Genomic DNA, 19,014 nt, shown 5'->3' on the forward strand with positions numbered 1-19,014 from the left:
AAAAGATAAGCTGCTGCTTAGTGCTTAAAACAGTAAGAAAAAGGATTAAGCTATGCTTAGTGCTTAAAACAGTAAGAAAAGATAAGCCAGCTTAGTGCTTAAAAAAACAGTAAGAAAAAAGATAAGCTAGTGTTTAGTGCTTTAAAACAGTAAAAAAAGATAAACCAGGCTTAGTGCTTAAAACAGTAAGAAAAAAAGATAAGCCAGGCTTAGTGCTTAAAACAGTAAGAAAAAAGATAAACCAGGCTTAGTGCTTAAAACAGTAAGAAAAAACATAAGCTAGCTTAGTGCTTAAAACAGTAAGAAAAGATAAGATAAACTGTGCTTAGTGCTTAAAACAGTAAGAAAAGATAAAGCTGTTAGTGCTTAAAACAGTAAGAAAAAGATAAACTAGCTTTAGTGCTTAAAACAGTAAGAAAAAAGATAAAGCTGATGCTTAGTGCTTAAAACAGTAAGAAAAAAGATAAAGCTATTGTAGGTGCTTAAAACAGTAAGAAAAAGATAAGCTGATGCTTATTAGCTTAAAAAACATAAGAAAAAAAGATAAAGCTGCAGTTTAGTGCTTAAAACAGTAAGAAAAGGATAAGCTGTGCTTAGTGCTTAAAAAAGTAAGAAAAAAAAGATTGCTAAGCTTAGTACTTAAAACAGTAAGAAAAAGATAAGCTGATGAAAAAGAGTGCTTAAAACAGTAAGAAAAAAAAGATAAGCTGTGCTTAGGGCTTAAAACAGTAAGAAAAAAGATAAGCTGTAGCTTAGTGCTTAAAACAGTAAGAAAAGATAAGCCTAGTTAGTGCCTTAAAACAGTAAGAAAAAAAGATAAGCTATGCTTAGGGTTTAAAACAGTAAGAAAAGATAAGCCGTAGCTTAGTGTTTAAAACAATAAGAAAAAAGATAAGCTCAGCTTAGGCTTAAAACAGTAAGAAAAAAGATGCTCAGCTTAGTACTTAAAACAGTAAGAAAAGATAAGCTATCAGCTTTTAGTGCTTAAAACAGTAAGAAAAAGATAAGCTGTGTTTAGTGCTTAAAACAATAAGAAAAGATAAGCTGTGCTTAGTGCTTAAAACAGTAAGAAAAATAAGATAAGCTTAGCAGCTTAGCAAAACAATAAGAAAAGATAAGCTCATAGCAGTGCTTAAAACATAATAAGAAAAGATAAGCTGTGCTTAGTGCTTAAAACAATAAGAAAAAAGATAAGCTGGCTTTAGTGCTTAAAACAACAGAAAAGAAAGATACCAGCAGCTTAGTGCTTAAAACAGTAAGAAAAAAGATAAGCTGCTTAGTGCTTAAAACAAGTAAAGAAAAGATAAGCAGTTTAGTGCTTAAAACAGTAAGAAAAGATAAAGCTGTGCTTAGGAACTTAAAACAGTAAGAAAAGATAAGCTGTGCTATTATGCTTAAAACAGTAAGAAAAAGATAAAGCTGCGCTTAGTGCTTAAAACAAGTAAGAAAAGATAAGCTGTAGCAGGACTTAAAACAGTATTAGAAGAAAGATAAGCTATGTATTTAGCGCTTAAAACAATAAGAAAAAGATAAGCTGTGCTTTAGTGCTTAAAACAGTAAGAAAAGATAAGTCTGATATTAGGACTTAAAACAGTAAGAAAAGATAAGCTGTTAGCAGATGCTTAAAACAGTAAGAAAAAGAAGCTTCAGTGCTTAGTGCTTAAAACAATAAGAAAAAAGATAAGCTGATAATTAGTGCTTAAAACAATAAGAAAAGATAAGCTGTAGTTAGTGCTTAAAACAATAAGAAAAAATAAAGCTGATTTAGTGCTTAAAACAATAAGAAAAAGATAAGCTAGCCTGTAGTGCTTAAAACAATAAGAAAAGATAAGCTCAGGCTTAGTGCTTTAAAACAAGTAAGAAAAGATAAGCTGTGCTTAGGTGCTTAAAACAGTAAGAAAAAAAATAAGCTATTTAGTGCTTAAAACAAGTAAGAAAAGATAAGCTATAGCAGTTAGCTTAAAACAATAAAGAAAAAGATAAGCTGTGCTTTAGTGCTTTAAAACATAAGAAAAGATATCGCTGATGCTTAGTGCTTAAAACAAGTAAGAAAAAAGATAAGCTGCTTAGCGGCTTAAAACAATAATAAAAAAAGATAAGCTGATAGCTTAGGACTTAAAACAGTAAGAAAAAAAGATAAGCTGATATTTAGTGCTTAAAACAGTAAGAAAAGATAAGCTGATGCTTAGTCGCTTAAAACATAAGAAAAAAAAGATAAGCTGATGTAGGAACTTAAAACAGTAAGAAAAGATCAGTTAGCTTAGTGGTCTTAAAACAATAAGAAAAGATAAGCTGATTAGGCTTAAAACAATAATAAGAAAAGATAAGCTGATAGCTTAGGACTTAAAACAGTAAGAAAAGATAAGATAAGCTATTAGTGCTTAAAACAATTAAGAAAAGATGCTCGTGTTATAGTCTTAAAACAATAAGAAAAAAAAGATAAGCTGCTTAGTGCTTAAAACAATAAAAAAAAGATAAGCTTCGTAGTTTAGTGCTTAAAACAGTAAGAAAAAAATAAGCTGCCTTTAGTCGCTTAAAACAGTAAGAGAAAAGATAAGCTAAAAATTGTGCTTGAAAACAATAAGAAAAAGATAAGCTATTAGCTTTATTCTTAAAACAGTAAGAAAAAAGATAAAGCTGTGTAGTGATAGCTTAAAACAGTAAAGAAAAAGATAAACCAGGCTTTAGCAAAGCTTAAAACAAGTAAGAAAAGATTGTCAAATAGTAGTGCCTTAAAACAAACAGTAAAAAAAGATATGCTCATTGCTTAGTGCTTAAAACAATAAGAAAAACATATAAGCTGCTATTAGTGCTTAAAACAATAAGAAAAAGATAAGCTGTGCTTAGTGCTTAAAACAGTAAGAAAAGGATAAGCTGCTTTAGTGGTTAGCAAAAAACAGTAAGAAAAGATAAGCTAGCAGTTTAGTGTTTAAAACAGTAAGAAAAAAAGATAAGCTGATGCTAGTGCCTTTAAAACAGTAAGAAAAAAAAGATAAATCAGGCTTAGGGTTTAAAACAGTAAGAAAAGATAAGTCAGCATTAGTGGGTCTTAAAACAGTAAGAAAAGATAAGCTATTAGCTTAGTGCTTAAAACAGTAAGAAAAAGATAAGCTCGCGCTTAGGGCTTAAAACAGTAAGAAAAAGATGCTAAGCTTTAGTGTTTAAAACAACAAGAAAAAGAAAAGATAAAGCTTAGTGCTTGAAAAAAACAGTAAGAAAAGATAAGCTGTGCTTAGTACTTAAAACAGTAAGAAAAGATGATAAGCTGCCTTAGCAGCTTTAAAACAGTAAGAAAAAGATAAGCTGTGCTTAGGTCCTTAAAACAGTAAGAAAAGATAAGCTGTGCCTTAGTGCCTAAAACAGTAAGAAAAGATAAGCTTAGTAGCTTAAAACAGTAAGAAAAAAGATAAGCTGATAGCTTAGGGCTTAAAACAGTAAGAAAAGATAAAGCTAAACAATTTAGTGCTTAAAACAATAAGAAAAGATAAGCTGTTAATTAGCGCTCTTAAAACAGTAAGAAAAGATAAGCTGCTTAGGACTTAAAAAGAGTAAGAAAAGATAAGCTGTAGCTTTAGTGCTTAAAACAGTAAGAAAAAAAAAGATAAGCTGCTTTAGTGCTTAAAACAATAAGAAAAAGATAAGCTGTGCTTAGTGCTTAAAACAATAAAGAAAAGAAAGCTCAGGCTTAGTGCTTAAAACAGTAAGAAAAAAATCTGCTGCATGCTTAGTACTAAAACAGTAAGAAAAGATAAGCTGTGTTTAGTGCTTCTTAAAACAATAAGAAAAGAAGATAAGCTTTAGTGCTTAAAACAGTAAGAAAAAAAGATAAGCTGCTGTAGCGCTTAAAACAAGTAAGAAAAAAAGCTCGTGTTAGTGCCTAAAACAAGTAAGAAAAGATAAAGCTGATAATAGTGCTTAAAACAATAAGAAAAAAAGATAAGCTGTATTAGCTTTAAAAACAGTAAGAAAAGATAAGCTGTTAGGGGTTTAAAACAGTAAGAAAAGATTGCTGTGTTTAGTGCTTTAAAACAGTAAGAAAAGATAAGCTGTGTTTAGGACTTAAAACAGTAAGAAAAGATAAGCTAGCTTAGTGTACTAAAACAAGTAAGAAAAAGATGCTCAGCTTAGTGCTCATAAAACAGTAAGAAAAAAGATAAGCTGATAGCTTAGGATTTAAAACAATAAGAAAAGATAAGCTATTATGGCGCTTAAAAAAAAGATAAAGCTGTATGTTTAGGACTTAAAACAAGTAAGAAAAAGATAAGCTCGTAGCTTTAGCTTAAAACAAGTAAGAAAAAGATAAGCTGTGCTTTAGTGCTTAAAACAATAAGAAAAGATAAGCTGTAGCTTAGTGCTTAAAACAATAAGAAAAGATAAAGCTGATTTAGTGCTTAAAACAGTAAGAAAAAATATAAGCTTCGGTTTAGTGTCTTAAAACAGTAAGAAAAAAGATAAGCTATTAGCAGATTTAAAACAATAAGAAAAAAGATAAGCTGTGCTTAGTGCTTAAAACAAGTAAGAAAAAAAGATAAAGCTATTAGCTTAGTGCTTAAAACAGTAAGAGAAAGGATAAAGCTATGCTAGCTTAAGTGCTTAAAACAATAAGAAAAAGATAAGCTATTAGTAGTCTTAAAACAGTAAGAAAAAAGATAAGCTATTAGCAGAGTGCTTAAAACAATAAGAAAAGGATTGCTGATAGCTTAGTGCTTAAAACAGTAAGAAAAGATAAGCTAGTGCTTAGTGCTTAAAACAATAAGAAAAGATAAGCTGTGCTTAGGTCTTAAAACAATAAGAAAAGATAAGCTGCAGGCTTAGTGCTTAAAACAGTAAGAAAAAGATAAGCTATTAGGCTTAAAACAATGAGAAAGGATAAGCTATTAGTGTTTAAAACAATAAGAAAAAAGATAAGCTGTAGCTTAGTGCTTAAAACAGTAAGAAAAAGATAAGCTGTTAGTGCTTAAAACTTAAACAGTAAGAAAAAGATAAGCTGCTGTATTGCTTAAAACAGTAAGAAAAAGATAAGCTGATAGCTTTAGTGTCTTAAAACAGTAAGAAAAGATAAGCTGATGCTTAGGACTTAAAACAGTAAGAAAAGATAAGATAAGCTTAGTGGTTTAAAACAATAAAGAAAAGATAAGCTGTGCTTAGTTAGCGTTTAAAACAATAAGAAAAGATAAGCTGCTTAGCAGCTTAAAACAGTAAGAAAAAGATAAGCTTTAGTGCTTAAAACAAGTAAGAAAAGAAAGATAAGCTATTTTAGGACTTAAAACAGTAAGAAAAGATAAGCTGATGCTTATGCTTAAAACAGTAAGAAAAGATAAGCTATTGCTTAGTGCTTAAAACAATTAAGAAGAAAAGATAAGCTGTGCTTAGGACTTAAAACAGTAAGAAAAGATAAGCTATTAGCAGGCTTAAAACAATAAGAAAAGAGAAGCTCATATAGTGCTTAAAACAATAAGAAAAGAAGATAAAGCTATTAGCAAGGACTTAAAACAGTAACAAAAAAAAGATAAGCTGCTTAGTGCTTAAAACAATTAAGAAGAAAAGATAAGCTGTAGCTTAGTGCTTAAAACAATAAGAAAAAAGATAAGCTGTGCTTAGTGCTTAAAACAATAAGAAAAGATAAAGCTGTGCAGCTTAGTGCTTAAAACAGTAAGAAAAAAAATAAGCTGCTTTAGTTCTTAAAACAGTAAGAGAAAAAGATAAGCTATTAGCAGATTACTTAAAACAATAAAGAAAAGATAAGCTGTGCTTAGTGCTTAAAACAATAAGAAAAGATAAGCTGCTTAGTGCTTTAAAACAGTAAGAAAAAAAATAAGCTGTGTTTAGTGCTTAAAACAGTAAGAAAAAAAGATAAGCTATTAGTGATTTAAAAAACAATAAAGAAAAGATAAGCTGTGATTAGCTTAAAACAAGTAAGAAAAGAGATAAGCTTAGTGCTTAAAACAGTAAAGAAAAGATAAGCTGTGCTTAGTGCTTAAAACAATAAGAAAAAAGATAAGCTGTGCTTAGTGCTTAAAACAAGTAAGAAAAAAGATAAGCTATTAGCTTAGTAGCTTAAAACAATTAAGAAAAAAACATAAGTCTGTTTAGAGCTTAAAACAGTAAGAAAAAAAGATAAGCTATGTAGCTTAGTGCTTTAAAACAATAAAAAAAAGATAAGCTGCGTTTAGTGTTTAAAACAATAAGAAAAGATAAAGCTTGATTAGTGCTTAAAACAATTAAGAAAAAAAATAAGCTGCTTAGGTCTTAAAACAGTAAGAAAAAAAGATAAAGCTATTTTAGTGCTTAAAACAGTAAGAAAAAGATAAGCTGTGCTTAGTGCTTAAAACAGTAAGAAAAAAGATAAACTGTAGCAGATTAGCTTAAAACAATTAAGAAAAAAGATAAGCTGTGCTTAGTGCTTAAAACAGTAAGAAAAAGATAAGCTGATGCTTAGTGCTTAAAACAGTAAGAAAATGATAAATATTAGTATTTAGTGCTTAAAACAGTAAGAAAAGATAAGCCAGCTTAGTGCTTAAAAAACAGTAAGAAAAAGATAAACTGTGCTTAGTGCTTAAAACATTAAGAAAAAGATAAGCTGTGCTTAGTGCTTAAAACAGTAAGAAAAAGATAAGCTGTGCTTAGTGCTTAAAACAGTAAGAAAAAGATAAACTGTGCTTAGTGCTTAAAACAGTAAGAAAAGATAAAAGGCTTAGTGCTTAAAACAGTAAGAAAAAGATAAGCTGTGCTTAGTGCTTAAAACAGTAAGAAAAAGATAAACTGTGCTTAGTGCTTAAAACAGTAAGAAAAAGATAAGCTGTGCTTAGTGCTTAAAACAGTAAGAAAAGGATAAGCTGTGCTTAGTGCATAAAACAGTTTTCTTTTGATTGTAGATGTTATATTATGCAAAGGATAACAACATATCGACCGAATTCTTAAAGTGCTTGATTTGTTGGTATGGAACTAATAGAAATTATAGCAAACAAATTTAAAGGTGTTTAGCGATTAAAGTACACAAAAGTCTAAATGGTTTAATAACCTTATCTTTTAATTTCGACTATTAACATAATTATCATATTCATGTAGACAACTTAAGCATATATAATGTAAAAAAGAGAAACAGTGATGTATTAGTACCAACTAAAACTTCCTTATTTGGAGTGATACTTGCTCTGTATATAGGCTAAGGCTAATTATACTAAAAAGCTTTTAATGGCCTTTTAAGTTTTAGAAAAATTTAATTCTAGTAGATTTTCCTTCCAAATGTCAGCTTCTTTTCTTCCAGTTTATTTATTTAGGAAGTGCTTCACTGTAATTTTGTTTTATTTTCAACCCATATATTTGTGTAAACTGCTTTATTTTGAAGGAATAAATACTTTAATATTGGTCTATATTCTTGCTGTTAATATTGTATTTTAATTACCTTCAATAAATCCTAATGTAACGTGTCATAACGACAGTTGGAAGTTGCTATACGACAATATTTATTACGTAGAAGACGACTGTCAACTTTTATATAGAACTTAATCTATTACGTAGGTGACGACTAATCACTTTTATATAGAACCTGATCTATTACGTAGGTGACGACCGATCACTGTTATATAGAACCTGATCTATTACGTAGCTGAGTTGACAACTGATCAGTTTTACATAGAACATGATCTGTTATCTAACTGATGACTGATCACTTTTATATAGAACCTGATCTATTACGTAGCTGAGCTGACAACTGATCAGTTTTACATAGAACCTGATCTGTTATCTAACTGATGACTGATCACTTTTATGAGCAACGATTCAGAAAAACGTTCATAGCTGAAGATATATAATGCTCAGCTTTATATTGATGTGCGACCAGTATACTAAAAGTATTTAATTTTCTGGTCTGCTTCTTTGACTATTAAATCTATAAAATAACGCTCATTAGACTTAGCTAACTATAATCTAACTAGCAATAATGTCTTATGTATACTTATATTGACCTTATGTTACTTTACATGCACTTGGGTATTGTTTCGCTTGAGCAACGTAAGATTATATAGAGCATTAACACACCGTATATTCTATACTACGTCATTGCAGTAACGTTTGGCTGTATGCAGTACAATTGACTCGTTTGCGTATTTATGCAACAAGTGCAACATCATTTATGGTTACATTAGATATAACAGTAGGAGATAAACACACTTTTAACATGATCTGTGTATTAATTAAACTAGTATATCATCACATGTGGTTCTGTTGGATACATCAGTAGTGCATGAATTTACCCGATGATGGAGATTATAATGGATTGGAAGATTTCATTATTTTAATGTCAGTGTGTTTGATAATCTCATTTATCTTTAATCCTAAGATTAATATGTACTGTTAATAGCGTATGTTTCTATTTCCTTATTTTTAAACTGTAGAGATATAAGAATTAGAAAGAAACCATTATAACCAGAAACTGTTTAAGTGTATCATAATATTTACACTGTAAAACCTAAGTTCGAAATATTTCAAATGAAAAATATTGAATCGTGGAAAAAAATAGCATTGGGTTATTAAAACTTCAATTCAAAACATGGATTTTAACTTCTATAGGTAAAAAGTACCAAGTGACATCAAAGTTAGTTGAAATATATACTCACAAACATTATTTTCTTGGCACTTATATGTACTAGTTTTTACCAAATGTTGGTTATTTTTTTGCTGATGTCGGGAATATATGGTATGCAGCAGTATATGGTTTCGTGATTTTTTTTAAATCATGGGACATATTACTTTGTTAGCTGATTTTGCTTTTTGTATAGGTGTGTGCGTATAATGTTTTCTACCATTTGTGGAGGAATCTTATTGATGTTGATGAAGTATTGTTTTATTTTGTTTAATTTGTCGTTAATTTTATCTGGTGAGCATAGTTTTATGGCTGTGTTTATTTGGTTTCTTAGTACCTTGAGTTTTTGTTGTGTTTCGTGTGCTGAGTCCCAAGGAATGTATAGTGCAGTATGGATAACAAAAAAGCAAAATCAATTAACAAAAGTAAATATAAGCCACGATTTAAAAAAAAATCACTTATATGTAATGTTAAAATAATAAATAAATAATAGAAAAAACTTCGGGCACGGCATAGCTCGGTGGTTAAGGCACTCGACTCCTAATTAGAAGGTCATGGGTTGGAATTCCCGTCGCATCAAAGATGCTCGCCCTTTCAGCCGTATGAGCGTCGTAATGTTACAGTCACTTCCACTATTCATTGGTAAAAGAGTTGGCGGTGGGTGGCGATGACTAGCTATTTCCCTCTAGTCTTACACTGCTAAATTAGGGATGGATAGCGCACATAGCACTTGTGTAATTCTGCGCAAATTTCAAAAAACAAACAGAAAACACTAATATTGATACACAGTTGAAAACATTCTTAAATTGTGAGCTCTACGTATTTCGACGTTTACCAAGTTATCGTTCAGATGATACGTTGAAACACGTTAAATTTACATTCTAGAAATGCTTTTAATTATGTATCCACACTAGCGTCATGTGTTCATTAATTATTATTTCACATATTCATGTTCTAGTATCATCATGCACAGAGTAATAAACCTTTAATTCTGTTTTTGCTTTCAGGTTTCGTCAGACATGACTTATTATATGTGATGAAATATTCATACTAAATGCTCAAAACCATATCATATCCAATTAAGATGTCATATCTTACACATTGAAAATCCCTAGTGTTTAAAATGTCAGAGTAGTTAGATCATAATGTTGCAGTTCAGATGATTGTAGCCTTCTGTCATCCTGCCCTTTGAACTTTGTGACCTTATGCCATGATTGGAGTATTTTACTTTGCGAAGATGGAATTTGGACATTTCTTTTACACCCTCGAATCTAACGTAAGTAATAATAGAGGTTTAACGTTTCTCTAGCACGCCCTCATATCTCGCATAATAATTTGTATTATTATAGGCTAAAGTTTCACGGTATAGTTGAAATAAATACCTGAAACAAGGAAATTAGTTTTTTATTACTTTAGTCGCACCATAAGAACAATATCCATTAACATGTTTGCTCTTGTACAGTTATGAATTGAATTAATGGGTTGACTCACTTTTGTACAAATCAGTACTGAAATTCACGATCAAGTAGTAAACAAACAAACAAACAAAACACGTTAATATTTTATGTTATACGCGATTGCTGCTCAGGTCGCAGAATGATTTCTAACAAATTATCGTCCTCCATTTTATTTTTTCCCCTTCCCTTGCTTTCATATTTTCTTTTTTCAGTTTGCCCTCGTTCTCGTGACTTGTTCCATTTGCTGTTACAGTTTCCAGGATGGCAACCGTATCTTCCATCAAAAAATCCTCTTCAATGCCGCTAGATGAAGTTCCTAGATCTTCTGTTCCAACTAGTGCTTCTGCATTGCTCTCCTCTGATGAGCAATCCACGGTGCAAAGATGCAGGTCTGGACCCGGCCGTCTTGCATCGAATGACACTAGCGCCGCCACGCGGGCGACTAATAGTGTTCCAGAGATGAGCTCCAGTTTAACCATTCCTATGTCATGCTCGAGTCCATTTTGTCAGCCATCCCCCTGGTGACGATATTCCTACACCATATCTAATACATCCGGGCCAGTCAGACGTAACTACTCTGGAAGCGAGAATAGATGCTCTCAGTAGGTAAGTAATTGTGGTCAACTTTCCTTTTACCCATGCATTTACGATCCTCTTTATTACCCAATCATTTAAATTGTCCAATAAGATAAAAGTGTTCATTCTAACTTAGCACATTACAGTGAAACGGCTAAATTGGAATAAGTGTATCACAATACTGTTTAAAATCGTGATGATTAGTTCGTATTCAATAAATTCATGTGCGCGATTTTTGAAATGCCTTAATATAACATAACGACTAGGGATAACAAGGGACCTGTTGGTTCATCTCGGCTGCCCAATCCTCTAAACCAAACTAAAATTATTAAAATATTTAAAATACTTCTTCTCATTCATATATTTATTAAGCCTTCATTTTAAATTCATTCGAATTTACTGCCTTCACGACATCAGAAGGCAACCCATTCCACAGGCAAAACAAAATAAAAATAAAACTGTCTTAGCTGAAGACGGCTTTACCTTGCCTAAATCTACATTTGTGTCCCCTAGTTCTATAGTTATCGCTGTTAAGTATGAAAAATGTTGATGAATGAACATTATCAATTTGTTTTACTATTTATATGTAATCATTGAGTAATTGTAAAAACAATCGGGTATTTGAATAAATATAATGAATCGTGTTACTGAATGCATATTATGAATAATGTTTTTCTTAAGTAGTTGTGATAACTGTATCTAAGATAAAACTGAATAAGTTCTAAGGTCCTCTTTGAATACGCCATCTCATGTCACTGTTATGGTTTTTACTACACTTATTGTTTCGTGTGGTTGTTTTCACTAAAATATTTGCTTCGATATAGTTACGTTTTGGGCCCGACATGGTCAAGTGAGTTAAGGCGCTAGAATCGTAATTTGAGGGTCGTGGAAAGGCAGCTAGTCATCACCACCCACCGTCAACTCTTGGGCTACTCTTTCATCAACGAATAATGGGATTAACCGTCATGTTATAACGCTCCCACGGCTGAAAAGGCGAGCATGTTTGATGCGACGGGAATATGAACCCGCGACCCTCAGACTACGAGTCATACGCCTTAATCCACGTGGCCATGCCGAGGCCAAGTTGGTTGGTATTTATCGTGAGGTCAGCACAGATTTAGAAAAAACTAACCGACAAAGTCCAGTTGGTTAGTATTTATCGTGTGGTCAATGGCAATTTAGCATTCAACCTCAGATATTAATTAATTAAACAACAGAAGCGTTATGCCTCGGTTCGACATTGGCATGTCAGATTTCACAGAAAGTATTGAAATATCAAGTTTTAAGAGCGGTTATCTAACTTACAGGATTTAGTATAGCAGTAGTTTAGGCCTGTAGTAAAAATACATTTGTGTTAGTTTATTAAAGCAGTAAAATTTAATTTATGTTAGTTTATAACATTGATAAAATCTAATTTACACAGCGCTCGAGTTTTGGGTCTCGCTTTGAAAATATTATAACTTTGAAAGTGATCCTGTGTGCTAATTATTTAACCTGAATTTATGTTAACTTATAATGGTAAAGTTTAACTTATGTTAGTTTTATTACGTCGGTAGAGTCTAAGTTATGTTAGTTTTATTATGGCAGTAGAGCCTAAGTTATGTTAGTTTTATTATGGCAGTAGAGCCTAAGTTATGTTAGTTTTATTATGGCAGTAGAGCCCAAGTTATGTTAGTTTTATTATAGCAGTAGAGCCTAAGTTATGTTAGTTTTATTAAGACTGTAGAGTCTAAGTTATGTTAGTTTTATTATGGCAGTAGAGCCTAAGTTATGTTAGTTTTATTATGGCAGTAGAGCCTAAGTTATGTTAGTTTTATTATGGCAGTAGAGCCTAAGTTATGTTAGTTTTATTAAGACTGTAGAGTCTCAGTAACTTGTTAAATTGATACATGATCGACAGTGAGCAAATGCAATTAAAAACTTATCATACAACGATATGAGAGTTAGATCAGTATTTCCAAATTTATCATGTGAAATAAAGAGTTTGGAAGCAGTAGAATACAGCCTGTTTCCAAACTTCAGTACTGATCACCCCCCCCCCTTTAGGCACACTAAAATATGTCATTTACCCACGAGTTTGAACTCGTGCAGATATCCGATACATTTTGATTTTTTTTCAGTTATATATTGGTAACAAATTAAAAACATTTGTTTGGACAAAAGCAAAATATAACATTACTTTAAGCTCAAGTTCAAATGAGAACAAATTTAGACTTTTTAAAAGTGAGTTCATTTGCCATAAAACCACAAAAATAACGTGACAGTGTGTATGTGTGTATATATATACAAGACCGTAATTTATCAGTTGAAATGTTTATCATCAGACGACGTGTATATATGCACTTATAAAACTGTACTTTTTGAATTAAAGTATTTATTACCACTTTGTTACAGAAGTTGACTCTTACATAAACATGAAATGATGCTTTGAGGTTTACAGATATGAATATTTGAACATTCTTGTGTTCCAAATAATCGTACCTGTACGATTATTAATTTTGGAGAAATTTCCCACACTACACGATGTTTATTTGAATGTGTAAATCAGTTTTAACGAAAAACACAAAATTCAATTTGATACTGTGATTGCGACTTGTACAGTCATTAAATTAGAAGTCTGAATTTTAACGTTCTCTACTATTATATGTAAAAACGGCTCGTTTGGGTTGAAAAAATTTTTTACGTAGCGGAGTGAACAGTGTTTCGACTTTCTTCGGTCATTGTCAGGTTCACAAAGAAAGAGAGAGGTAACTGACCGGAAGCTGACCACGTGTTTGAAAGGGGTTGTGTAACTGAGTGTCGGAATGTAGAGGGCGGGCTTAGATGTTTGAATATATAATTTTATATTATTTATTTTTTTATTATTATTTATTATATTAATTTTTAATATAGGTATAAAGGTGTTCTTTTGTATTGGTTTATTTTGGGGTTAATTTGTTGTATAAGTAAGGCTTCTTTAATTTTGCGTTTGTTTATGTTTGTTTCTTTATTTAGTATTTGAGTGTTTTCTGTGGTTATGTTTTTACATATATATTTCTCTACAAGCGGGTTTTCTCGACATCACTGATTATCCTCTACTATTAATAAATTACCGACAGTTTTCTACCCTGCACTATTATTTGGAAGAATAAAGTAAGGTGTTATGATTTTTAGAGTTAGTAATATTGTACGTAATTACTTGTGTGTGCCAGGAGGATAGGGCACTTGACTCGCAACGTTAGGGTCACGGGTCTGAATTACCGTCCCACCAAATATGTTCGTTCTTTAAGCCTTGGGGCGTTATATGTTACGGTCAAGAGTAACCCAAGAGTTAGCGGTGGATGATGATGACTAGCTGCTTTTATTCTAGTCTTACATTGCTAAATTAGGGACGGCTAACGCCGATAGCCTTGTGTAGCTTTGTACGAAACACAAACCAAAACAAAACAAAATTTATATGGATACTAGTTTCAACATTTTACAATGTTGGACTGAAGAAGGCATGCAAAATGTCAACACTAGTGTCCATATAGAGTTGGTATTGCTTGTTATACTATTGTACACTTAGATTGTAAATGTTTGTACACATTACGTTTCATGGTTAAAACTGGTTATTAAAGAACAAATGACATATTTTCTACGAAATGATACACAGGTGTTTCTACAAAAGTACTTCATACTGGCCTTTTTAAAAACAGTTTTTACCCATTTGTTTAACACAAGTATTCTTTGTTTTTTAACATATTTTAAGATATGTAATTTTCTTAATACACATTCAAAAAGGTAACAGAATAGTTAAAGCGAGCTCCCAGTGGCTCAGCGGTATATCTGCGGACTTACAACGCTAAAAATCAGGTTTCGATACCCGTGATAGGCAGAGCACAGATAGCCCATTGTGTAGCTTTGTGCTTAATTCAAAACAACAACAGAAGCGATTCTAATTAAAATTATAAAATGTTAATCATATCTGCAGTGTTTATAAGTTAATGTTTCCAGTCGTTTCTTATTCACTTATTGTTTTTTTTTATAGCATAAGTCCTTATGCCTGGGTCTTACACCGCTAGAAACCAGGTTTCGATACCTGTTTAGCAACGTTTTAACTTCTCACTAACGTAATGATTGTAATATCTACAGTAATGATTAACTTTCATTTCTTTTCAACAATTTAGGCAAGTTCAAAATCTAGAAGCTCGTGTTACCACGGATTTGCAAATGATAATGCAACATTTGTCACAGCTTGTCGAACTCTCCACTGTTTCTTCCGCGGTATTACCAACAGATGGCGAAACTGTTGCACGGCCTGTTACAGAAATGACACTGCAGTCGTTACAGAGACCAAGTTCTCTTCAAAGTCGACTTGCTTTAGATCGAATAAAAAATAGACCTTTTAGAAAAGCTATCAGTTTACAGTGTACTCCTTCACCTAAGGAGGACCTCAAAGTTAAGCCTTCGTCACGAAGTCTGGATCTAGGCAGGTTAGTAAAGAAAAAACAAACAATAAATTTGCATTAATCCAATTTCCAATTTTACATCTTTTCTGCCATAAGAAAAGTTAATAATATTTTGGTCTTTAGTGTGAATTTCTGTGTGTAGTAGTTTATTAAAATCACAGGAAATAAATGTTAGTTGTTGTTTTTTTGGTATGTAGAAAAGTAAAACAAACAATAACAATAAAAATCTCTTGTAAGTTACAAATCATTGTGCAGTACTAATTACAAGACCAGTGGAAGTACCACCTCATGCCAGAGTTAATTATGACACAAAGTTTAACGCACTTGTAAGAAACGTATACAAATTGAGGTACATTTAAACTGTGGGTTTTAATTAACTTCCTGAAAAATCGTTATGCAAATAGAAATATTGTTCTAGTCTTTGCATGTTTTAATGGAGAGTTTGACGTCACTGCACTCGCCACTGTTGTTGAGAATAAGCTGATTTTTAAGTACTCATGGCTCGGCATGGCCAAGCTTGTTAAGGCGTGCGACTCGTAATCTTTAGGTCGCGGTTCGCATCCCCGTCGCGCTGAACATGCTCGCCCTTTCAGTCGTAGGAGCGTTACAATGTTACGGTCAATCCCACTATTCGTTGGTAAAAAAGTAGCCCAAGAGTTGGCGGTGGGTGATGATGACTAGCTGCCTTCCCTCTAGTCTTACACTGCTAAATTAGGGACGGCTAGCACAGATAGCCCTTGAGTAGCTTTTGTGCGAAATTCAAAAACAAAACAAATTAAGTACTCATATCCGGTTTAATTTATAAATTTCATGGTTCAACAAGTTTTAACTTTTCAGTGTAAGTCATCAGACATAAGTTCATGCAATGCATAACGCAGGATAATTAATTGTTACGACTTTTGGTTCCGAGCTAATTTTTTTTCCCCATATTTCTGTTTTGAACGTAAGGTTTGTCTATTGTATAATCAGAAGAGTCGAATAGTTTGCGTTGGAAATGTGTGATATTAATTTTGAAAACAACCTTTCAATTATTTTTTGTTTCATTCATTTGCAGGTCTTTAGAAGAGCCATTGCTCGAAGATGATACTCACCTGATCTCATCGGAACCGCCTGAGACTCAGTGCTCTGATCAGCACACCAAATCGCCATCTACCGTGCATGAAGAAACTCAATATCAGCCTGACAGTTGGAATCAGGTGGGCATGTTAAGCTTGCCAGTTTTAGCAATTTTTATACAAGCAGTTATAACTAACAATCCCATGTTTTAGCTTCACTGTTATAACTAACAATCCTATGTTTTATCTTTACTGTTATAACTAACAATCCCATATTTTAGCGTCTCTGTTATAACTAACAATCCCATGTTTGAGCTTCACTGTTATAACTAACAATCCCATATTTGAGCTTGACTGTTATGATAAACAATCCTATGTTTGAGCTTGACTGTTATGACAAACAATCCCATGTTTTAGCTTCACTGTTATAACAAACAATCCCATGTTTTAGCTTCACTGTTATAACAAACAATCCCATGTTTTAGCTTAACTGTCTTCTTCTGGTACACTTAGTAACACAAATTTTGTTCCTGGATAGTACGTGTTATTTCTTAATTGCTTATGTTGTAAAAGTACAGAAAATGGCCATTATTCCCTTCAAACTTTGCTTTTGTGACCTGGATAATGAAATTTCTAAATTAACTTATTTTCAATGTAAAAACGGGTAAATTTGCACATTTTCATTTACATGAGGTCTGAATAAAACAAGATATGAATCAAGATTTATATGTATTTACACTAAAGTTATACAAAAATGTTTATAAGTGAGTAGTTTTTATAGATTTCAGACTGTAACGTAAATCACTTTGACGTATCAGCCCCCAAATATGGTCTCCCATCATGTTTTCGTTATACGCTCCCAGGTCACAAAAACAAAGTTTGAAGAGAAAAATAGGTCTTTTCCATTTACTTTAGGCATAAGTAATTGGGAAATAACACTTTCTGTCCAGGAACAAGAAAAAGTAAATAGTGTAATTTTACTACTTCTGCAGTATCAGATGTTTTCTTCAGTTGACAAAAAATATATAATAAAATAAAAAGAACATATTTGACACCTTATAAGTGGAAAACAAACAGAAGGAAAGGACAACGAGAAATATCCAGATCCTATTTATATTCTTCTTCATATTAATTAATAAGTCCATTAGTTAATTAATTATATCTCCCTCTCTGCTATTTATTAACATTGAAAAGAAATCATTGCGTTATTAAAACCATTAGTCTGATTTTTATATACCTACAGATAATAAATCTTAAGAAATGTAATCTCTCGTTTTAATATCTAGGTATTTATGTGGGCAGTGTTTTCAGGTTAAATACTGTCACGTGTAGAACAGATTAATTGAAACATACTCACCCAAAATGATCCGATCTTCCCTTTAACCTGTCCAGCTTTAAAGAACTTGACATATGTTGGTTTCAAACTTGGTCGTAATGTTTGTTGTCCGTGTAACTGTTAAATTGTGATATTGATTTGTAATAAAATATCACTTGTGCTCCTGTGATGCCAGTAGAAAGCAAAACGTGGAATGATGATGTTGAAACCACAACTTGCTTTATATAGTTTTTAATGCGTGTGTGTATTTGTTAGACAGTGAAAGATGCTATTATATTTACGGATTAATATATGATTTTAGACTTGGAATAGATATGGTGATGCTGAAGGTTTATTTTCCGTTTGTTGTCAGCTTTTCTTACATAAAACTTTTAAAGTTTTGTTTATGTAACAGCATAGCAAATAGTACTGCACTATAATAAACAACACCAAGTTCATTATACCAATAAAAGTTTTACTTATCGATAATTCCTTATTTAAATTTTCAGTAAGATCGACTGTCTTCACGGTTTTAACTACTAATTCAGTGGTTTAGACTAATAGAAAAACTGAAACTGCTTTGATCTATATACTCAAGGCATTCTAGCAAAGACTATTTAATACGTTACGGTATTCAGATACGACAGGTAAGTATCAGGTTTTTACAATATACTGCAAACTTTAGGACAAGTTAAGTATGGAATAAATAAACCACACAGTAAACGTAAAAAAAAAAAAGCAACTTAATTTAATGAATAACAAAATTACACTTACATACACAACAACGAAAACTTAGTTTTATGTTTTCACCTGAACTGGTTGGCTTATTTTTATGAATTAAAGACTGTACCTCGTTGTTGGAGCCCCCCAGTGGCTCAGCGGTATGTCTGCGGACATACAACGTTAAAAACCAGGTTTCGATATCCGTGGTGGGCAGAGCATAGATAGCCCATTGTGTAGCTTTGTGCTTAGCTCAAAACAACAACAATCGTTGTTGGAATAGGTAGGAAGTACGTCTATACTATAGGAAAGCAAGAGTATTACTGTAGAAGAAGTGATCGAGCATTCTAATGTGAAATATTCGAACCTGTGTCAAAACTCGTCCTCCTTCTGCATCATGGGAAATAAACTTCCCAAATTATATGAGTATGTAAAAAGCCATGGTACCGTCCCTTGATGTGAGTACAAGCTGCGTTCCGAGGTGACACTGAAATAGGTTTAAGAAAGTATAAGCCATTATTGAACGGTCGTTTGAATTCAATATAGAACAAAGTATTAAAGCACACATGAGTTATTTTCTAAATATATAAGGGTAAGATATACAAATTCATTCATTTCTGATTCTCCCTCTTTTGCTATATTTGTATTATTCGAACGAATATTAGAATTATGCACTAAAGCTTGTATTAAAAGTTTCCTTAATAAAGTCGATACTTCTGATATCACCTTTTCAGGACAAACACACACAAAGACATCACATTTTCATACTCTCAAACGGAAGGTAGCTAACCGTATTTCACGTGAAGACTTAGTCAGTATAAGCTAAATAAAAAAAACCAAAACTATTAAGCTAAAATAAACTGATTACAAAACCAAA

The 19,014-nt window shown here is 32.0% G+C and overlaps 1 pseudogene across 1 annotated transcript in view; it reads left to right on the forward strand.

Annotated features, from left to right (window-relative positions):
* The window catches only part of LOC143235798 (voltage-gated inwardly rectifying potassium channel KCNH6-like), a 47,811-nt pseudogene extending 32,910 nt beyond the window's left edge, over positions 1 to 14,901 (forward strand). Inside the window, exons 13-14 of the transcript XR_013019373.1 lie at positions 10,295 to 10,647; positions 14,766 to 14,901. The product of XR_013019373.1 is annotated as a voltage-gated inwardly rectifying potassium channel KCNH6-like (transcript). The remainder of the gene's footprint in view (positions 1 to 10,294; positions 10,648 to 14,765) is intronic.
* The last annotated feature ends 4,113 nt before the right edge of the window (positions 14,902 to 19,014 follow it).

The sequence above is a fragment of the Tachypleus tridentatus genome, chromosome 12 (genome assembly GCF_004210375.1).
Source record: "Tachypleus tridentatus isolate NWPU-2018 chromosome 12, ASM421037v1, whole genome shotgun sequence".
NCBI classification, from domain to species: domain Eukaryota; kingdom Metazoa; phylum Arthropoda; class Merostomata; order Xiphosura; family Limulidae; genus Tachypleus; species Tachypleus tridentatus.